Source organism: Chenopodium album, chromosome 13 (assembly GCF_948465745.1).
Source record: "Chenopodium album chromosome 13, dcCheAlbu1.1, whole genome shotgun sequence".
NCBI lineage: Eukaryota > Viridiplantae > Streptophyta > Magnoliopsida > Caryophyllales > Amaranthaceae > Chenopodium > Chenopodium album.
The window spans coordinates 5,029,213-5,036,981 of NC_137846.1; the positions used below are offsets into that span (position 1 = coordinate 5,029,213).

Here is a 7,769-nt window from a genome sequence, read left to right on the forward strand (position 1 = left end):
TCAACGGTTTGAAATGGACCCTAAGATTATTATATAGTTCTGATTATCTATGAGACGAGGTTATTATCGTTTAACACATACCATAATTAAAACTTTACATAGGACAATAAAAGACAAGTTAGTCTATTTGTTGAATTTGGTTGACATTGATTGAAGTAGATCTCTTATTCCAAAACTAAATGGATAGACTTGCTGGTGTGAAACAAAAGAAGAACAATAAAACAAGATTTGAATGTCTTATTTTCATGGGTCTATCTAGTGACAACATTTGTATTAAGTGACATGTTAAGAATATATAAATCATCCCTTAATTTTTCCGAATTTCTAGTGAAAGCTTCTTAAAATAAAAAAGTAAATAAGTGAAAAATTTAAGGTGATCTTAGTCAAGAATCAAGATGATATAACACTTTGAGAGGACATTTCATGTTATTAGAAGTTTTCAGATATCAAGAGGTCACATCATTAACTATGTGATTAAGAAAGTAATATTATTTTAATTAGCAATCCTTAACTTGGAAAAAACTAGAGTGAACAAAAATACAATTATTATATTAGCGTTTTATCTAAATGTAGCACACACTTGATGAATCTAAGCATTTCTATCATTTTATCAATTAAGCTTAAAGATGACATTACAAAATAATCAGAATTAGCACAAATATTTAACGGAAACTCATATTCAACATTGTGACATGACATGAACACAAAACAATCTAATCAACATAACACAATGATCATATAAGTGAAAGCGTATATATTTGTTCTTTACTCTGTGATTTTTATTTTACGAGCTTTCTAATAATGCTTAAATCAAATATGAACACGTACTGTTGGCCCGAATTACCAACTCTAGACATTAAGACATAAACACTCTTAAACTCACCCTTTTGTGGGTTCATATCCTCAGCCCAGTTAGCCAAGGACAATAGTCAGGTTCAGGCCCTTCACAATACACCAATAGTTCTTAGCTTCTTTCACACTCTAATTTTAAGCCCCATATCAAAATTTCAAAATAACAATGTCAAATTGTCAATTAAATATTTAAACCTTGTAACATTAAGAACCATTCAAAATCTATAAATTTGCTTAATTTTGAATGTTTGACATTTACATTATTACATTCCTCAAAAAAAAAAAAAAACATTTACATTATTACAAATAATAGTATTATGAAATTTTGCTTCTTGTTTAAACACAAATACATCAAAATTCTTTCTCCTACAATCTTCTATACTTTGCAACCCAGATTATATCATCAAAATCAATGGAAATTAACTCCAACCCATCTCAATTCTCTACTAAATACAGCAACCCAGAACAAGAAATGCTTCAAACAAGCTACTCAAATTCATACCCAGATCATAATCAACCATTATACTACCCTCCCTTTCCTCCTTTGTAATCTCCTAAATTTATATGCTAAATCTGGGCATTTTATTCAAAGTTTAATCTTGTTTTCTAATGTTGATGATTGCTATAAAAATGTAATCACTTGGACTTCCCTAATTACTCATTTATCACATAATAATTTACCCATTAAAGCTTTAACATTGTTTAATCAAATGAGAATTTCTGGGGTTTACCCTAACCAGTTTACTTTTTCTGCAATGGTATCTGCTTGTGCTAATTTAAAGGACCTTTTTTCTGGGGTTCAAATGCATGGTTTGATTAGTAAACATGGGTTTGATAATCATGTTTTTGTTGGGACTGGATTGGTGAATATGTATGCAAAATGTGGTGATATGTTGTGTGCACAGAAGGTGTTCGACGAAATGCCTGAAAGAAACCGAGTTTCTTGGAATTCTATGATTGTTGGGTTTTTAGATAATGAGAACTATGACGAAGCACTTTTAAGTTTCAAGGGGGTTCTTTGTGAGAAATCAATAACTCCGGATGAAGTTACTGCTTCGAGTGCCTTGACTGCTTGTGCTAACATGGATGGTGGTTTAGACATTGGAAAGGAAGTCCATAGTGTTGTGTTTAAGTGCGGATTAATAACTTTGCCTTATGTTAAGAATTCTCTTATGGATGTGTATTGCAAGTGTGGATCATTTGAAGATGCTGTTACGTTGTTTACGAGTTTTGCTGAAAAGGATGTGGTTACATGGAATGTGATAATGACAGGGTTCCTCCAAAATAATAACTTTGAAGAAGCTTTAAAGTATTTTGTGCTCATGAGGAGCCAAGCCATATTGCCTGATGAGGCATCATACTCTACTGCTGTCAATGCTTGTGCCAGTCTTGCAGCTCTGAATCAGGGGACAATGATACATAATTTGATCATGAAAAGTGGGTTTGAGGAAAACATGTCTCTAGCTAACACATTGATCTCAATGTATGCCAAATGTGGGAGCTTGGTGGATGCTCACAGGGTGTTTCGAGCAGTAAATGACCCAAATGTTGTATGTTGGACAGCTATAATTTCAGCTTTCCAGCAGCATGGATGCTCAAACCAAGCAATTGAATTGTTCGAAAACATGTTGCAGCAGGGAATAAGGCCTGATTATAGAACTTTTGTATGTGTTCTTTCTGCATGTGCTCATACTGGTAAAGTGGAGGAGGGATTTGATTACTTCAATTCAGTGGAATCAGTCCACAAGGTGAGGCTTGGTCATGAACACTACGCTTGCATGGTTGACTTGCTAGGCCGTGCTGGTCGTTTGGAAGAAGCTAAGAGGTTTATAGAATCAATGCCTATAAATCCAGGTCCATCTGTATGGGGAGCATTGCTTGGGGCCTGCAGGAATCGTGGGAATCTTGAAATTGGCAAAGAAGCAGCTGAAAAGCTTTTTCTGATTGAACCTACTAACCCAGGAAATTTTGTGATCCTTGCCAACATTTACATGCGTAATGGAAAATCAGAAGAAGCCAATGAAATTAGGAGACAAATGGGAGTTATAGGGCTGAGAAAGGAGCATGGATGCAGCTGGATTGATGTGAACAACACCACCTTTGTATTTACTGCTAATGACAAGTCACATTCAAGAACACATGAAATTTATGCGCTACTAAGAAAGTTTAAGGAACTATTGAAGAAAAGAGGCTATGTATCTGAGACCCAATTCGCTACAAATGACTCAGAGCAGAACAAGGAGCAGAGTTTGTGGCTTCACAGTGAGAAAATAGCACTTGCATTTGGGCTACTGGCCCTTCCTGCTGGGGCTCCGATTAGGATAAAAAAGAATATGAGGACTTGTGGAGATTGTCATACAGTTATGAAGTATGCTTCCGAAATCTTCAATAGAGAGATCATAGTTAGAGATGTCAATAGGTTTCATCATTTTTCTGGTGGCTGTTGTTCCTGTAAAGATTATTGGTGAATCAGAATATCAAATTAATCAAACACAGATTCAAGCAAAACATCACTGAGTAAATCTCTTTCTACCCCTTTACTCTTTCATCTGTGTTTTGACTTGTTTATGCATGTGTTATCCTCTAGTTTTACAGTTTTCATAGCTGCTTTTACGCTTGATCTTAAGCTCCATCACGAAGTACGTATATCAAGCTAAGTGAAACCAAACCGTTGTCCGCCTCATGAACTCGTGTATCCTTTGCATGATTGGGAAAACAAGGAGTTGCCATCACAACAGACCCAGTTACTTGACATGTATGGTATCAATCTTCTACTTTGCTTTAATGAAATTAGTTCTTTATGGTTCTATCAACTGTAAGATAATCTAGGTACAGGATGAAATGAAACCATTATATTACTTTAATAATTTTATATTTTGCTGGCCTACCCTGCTGAGCTTCTTCCTCATAAGACTTGTTAATGCATTATTCATTATGATAAAAAAATCGTGTTATCTTACATCAATGTATCATGGCGTAATGATAGGTTAATCTCAAGATATGCACGTAACGATGATATTTCATTTAAATAATCTGACTTAATAGATGGTCCGGATTTAGAAATAAAAGGGGACCTTTTATTTATACAATTCCATTGGATATTTTTTTTATTACCAAGGGAGATGAATTGAAAAACCTAAAAGCCTAGGCAGGAACTAGATCTGTGTCTGTTGTGCAAAGGACAAGGTATTGGGTATGGGCTTTGTAATTGAGTTGATGTCTTGTGTAAACCCCAAATTTGGTCTCCTTATCATTCTCTACATGTGGGACAAGTAGCTTATGATTATTATCAAGAATGATTTACACTCTTTTCTTGCTTTCTTTTGATGAAATGAATATTGTTTCAAGCCTTTGGATGATATTATTGGTCTTTAAAATATCTCCTACGACGAGCCTTAAGTAAAAGATTACTACAATAACTTCGTTATTTATCTTAATAAGGAGAATCATTATTTGATCAAACTCCAATTAGGACTTGGATGTTATTGCATGTGTTTGAAGGGTTGTAATCTTATAGGCGTTTTAATCAAAATGTCATGGAAAATGCAAATTTTGTCAATAATTCACTCATTAACATTGTGCATTTGGTGAGTCCATTTAAGGTGGACTAGATTTATAGTTTCACCAAAGTATGTATATGCTTTCTTGGGGGAATACTGACTAGGGGTAAAGTTGCGTACATCTGAATCTCCATAAGTCTCATTAGTGGCCTGGTTATGTGATGCAGGTTACAAAAGTTACACTTGCCCTTCACAACTTGGTGGTGGACCTAATATATATTTGTCTATGATAAAGAAGTCTAGTATGGGCATAACTCAATACCTGCCAACTGAAAGCTGACCTTTAATGGTTCCCTTGTTCTGCAGGAATAAGCAATCATTTTACAGTGGCTGGATATCTTGTCCCAGATGATGTATACTCCCTTATTTCTTCTACACTGTATGTATAGCTGTTTCAATCATTTGGCCTTCATTATTCCTCTTTTTTCTTAAAGTTGGTTGGCTAATTCTAATTATAATATTCACATACTTTGTACAAGTTGCATTCTTTTTTTTTTTTTTTTTTTAGCACATAGGAGAGTAAATTATATATCTCATTGACCACATCAGCATGGTGTACATAACTGCACAAGAGCATTAATTGAGAATGACTACCCTTGAAGTCTAAAACGATACCTTCGTGTTATGTTGTTACATTTCTACTAAGTATTGACATGTCATCTTTTCTCTATTAACATCTTTTAAAAAAATGTTATCAACGAACCACATAAGCCTCATGCAATGTCAATTTTAGGTCCATTTAGTCTTTGTTAAACATTGGTCTTTAGATTGTTTGGATTGCAAAAGGTGTAAACGAGGCTAACTCATTTACTATCGGGCCAATCGGCCAAGTCAAGGGGTCTTGATCCATTGAACAAGTCTGGTAGTGAGTCTTGTGACAAGTAAAGTGAACCTTCTTTATGACTAAAATCTCATTTAAAAAAAGTTGAACATGTACATCATAAGTTTGGACTTTGGAGTAGTAGTGGTGATGGTGGTTGATCTGGGGAGCAATTACTCCATAAAAATTTATAATTGAGGTGGTCAACACTCAACACGAGCTTCCTGGGACCAGACAGTAGCTTCATTGCTTTGGGAGGGTTTTAGAGCATAAATTTTAAGATAACTTTTTTTATATTTTGTGAAATCATAATGTAGGCATATTGGCATTTATATGAATAATATGCTGATAATATACTATTATACTCGTACTATACTACTCTCTCTGTTTCCAATTGTTTGCCATCAAACTATTTAGTAACTCCAATAGGATTACTAATTGCCAGATTTCATTTCATTTTAAAATTTGTACAAAATGCACCCATCCTTTGTAAGTGTTGATTTGCATTGCTCTAGCTAAATGTTGTGTTGCTAAATGCACCCGACGTATGATTGGTGATATTTTACCTAATAATGTTTTGGAAAATTTGTTAATTGCAATCATTTAAAGTTTATAGTTGTAAATTATAGCCATTTTTTTAAAAAAAATAAATTGCAAATTGCAATCCAAAAGTTCTTATAAATTGTAAATTGCAACCCAATTTACTTTTTCATCGGTTTGCGTGTCAAAAAAATATTCGGTTAAGGTTTTAGGGGTCATTTTAGTTCTTAAGGGTCCGAATTGAGCTCGAAATTAACAAAAAAATAACATAAGTGTCTCGTTTTGTGTAACAAAATGTATCAATTTGTGGGCAACTATTTTTTGTTGTAAAAACGAGGCACTTGCGTTAATTTTTTGTCAATTCTGAGCTCAATTTGATTCTTTAAGAACTAAAATGGCTGCTAAAACCTTAACCGAACATTTTTCGACATGCAAACAAATGAAAAATTGAATTAGGTTGCAATTTACAATTTATAACAACTTTTGAAATGCAATTTGCAAAAAAAATTTAAAATAGCTGCAATTTGCAAAATACTAACTTTAAATGGCTGCAATGTATAAATTTTCCTAATATTTTGTCAAAGTTGATAAAAAAAGAAAAGAAGTTGAACCAAACAAATTGTATGTAGGAGAAATATCATACTTCTATTAATCCAATTAAAAATAAGATAATCTTTTATGGACGGCCTTAAATAAAATACTGAAAATAAATGAAATATGGAGTAGTAATGGACGGATGGAGTAGTGTATTGCACAACTAATACGAGTAGGAACTAAATAATGATAATGCAGGTCCCTGCCAGATTGTTTTGGCAGGAGTGGTCATGTGCAGGTTTTCAGGAGGCATAAATACAAATATGTTGAGCATGGTATGAGTTTGTGAACAATTACACCTGATTTATTGCCTCGTGCTTTTCTTTTTAATTCAATAAACAAATAAGGACTGAGAACTGAACTGATTGGAGCTGAACTGAACTGAATATTTTATGAGAGAAGAAAATTAGGAGCTGAACTGAACTGATTAGAGCTGAGCCAAACTGAAATTAAGCTGAACTGAACAGGTCCTAATGCTCGTTGATAGGGGTGCTTATGATATGAATTTGAGTTTTGACCAAGAGCTTTGATCGATTCTTTGATCAAATTTGACCGAGTTGGTGTTGTGTATCTTGCAATTTGATCCGTCGTAGTAAAACTTTTATTTAGTGTAACATTTCGTTGTCCTCTTTAATTTTATCATTTGAGAAATATACATATGATGATATGATTGTACGAGGACTAAAATAATGCTACTTTATTAATTATATTAATATAAAAAACGTTTATTTTTTATCAAAATATTTTAAATTTTAATGAATACAATACAAAGTATTATATAAAGGAATTCGAGCTTCTTACAAGCTTTCGTGTCGAGTAAGGAGCTACTCGACTCGACTCATTAACATTTCAAGTCAATCTCAAGCTCGAGTTAAGCTCACTCGAATTGAGTTTTGACCTAGTCGAACTAAAATAGTTCACGAGTTATCTCTTCTCATAAGCATCCCTACTCGTTGAACTTAATTAATAATAATTGCCAAATGCAAAAATAAATGGTTTTTGGGATGGAATTTGTGGTAACAACTTGTTGATAAAGTAGTGAATTTGATAACAGTTAAGGTTAGAGTTAGCATTTTTGTAACAGTTTTTTAAATTATTAAATCTACCACTAGTTGAGCCAACAGACCCTTAACCTAATCACCTCCCAAGAAAAGCGACTCATTCATGATCGGTTTTCTTTTTTTTTGTGCATTTTCATCTTTTATATTTTTACGTCTAGTTTATAATATTTATTTCAAGCTATCGATTTCAAATTAAAAAAAATAATAATTGGAAAAGAGGGTGATCATCTAAAAGAAGGAAGAGAACAAATAAGGAAGGTATTTAGTGAGGTCAGTGGCCTTATCTCTTTGGAAATGAATTGGACAAAAGTTACAATTAACAAATAGGAGTATCTCTATCCT

The 7,769-nt window shown here is 33.4% G+C and overlaps 1 pseudogene across 1 annotated transcript; it reads left to right on the forward strand.

Annotated features, from left to right (window-relative positions):
- Window positions 1–1,169: 1,169 nt before the first annotated feature.
- Window positions 1,170–4,855, forward strand: LOC145576064 (putative pentatricopeptide repeat-containing protein At3g11460, mitochondrial pseudogene; annotated as a pseudogene). The gene is made up of 2 exons (XR_014098318.1): window positions 1,170–3,607; window positions 4,719–4,855. The product of XR_014098318.1 is annotated as a putative pentatricopeptide repeat-containing protein At3g11460, mitochondrial pseudogene (transcript).
- Window positions 4,856–7,769: the final 2,914 nt, after the last annotated feature.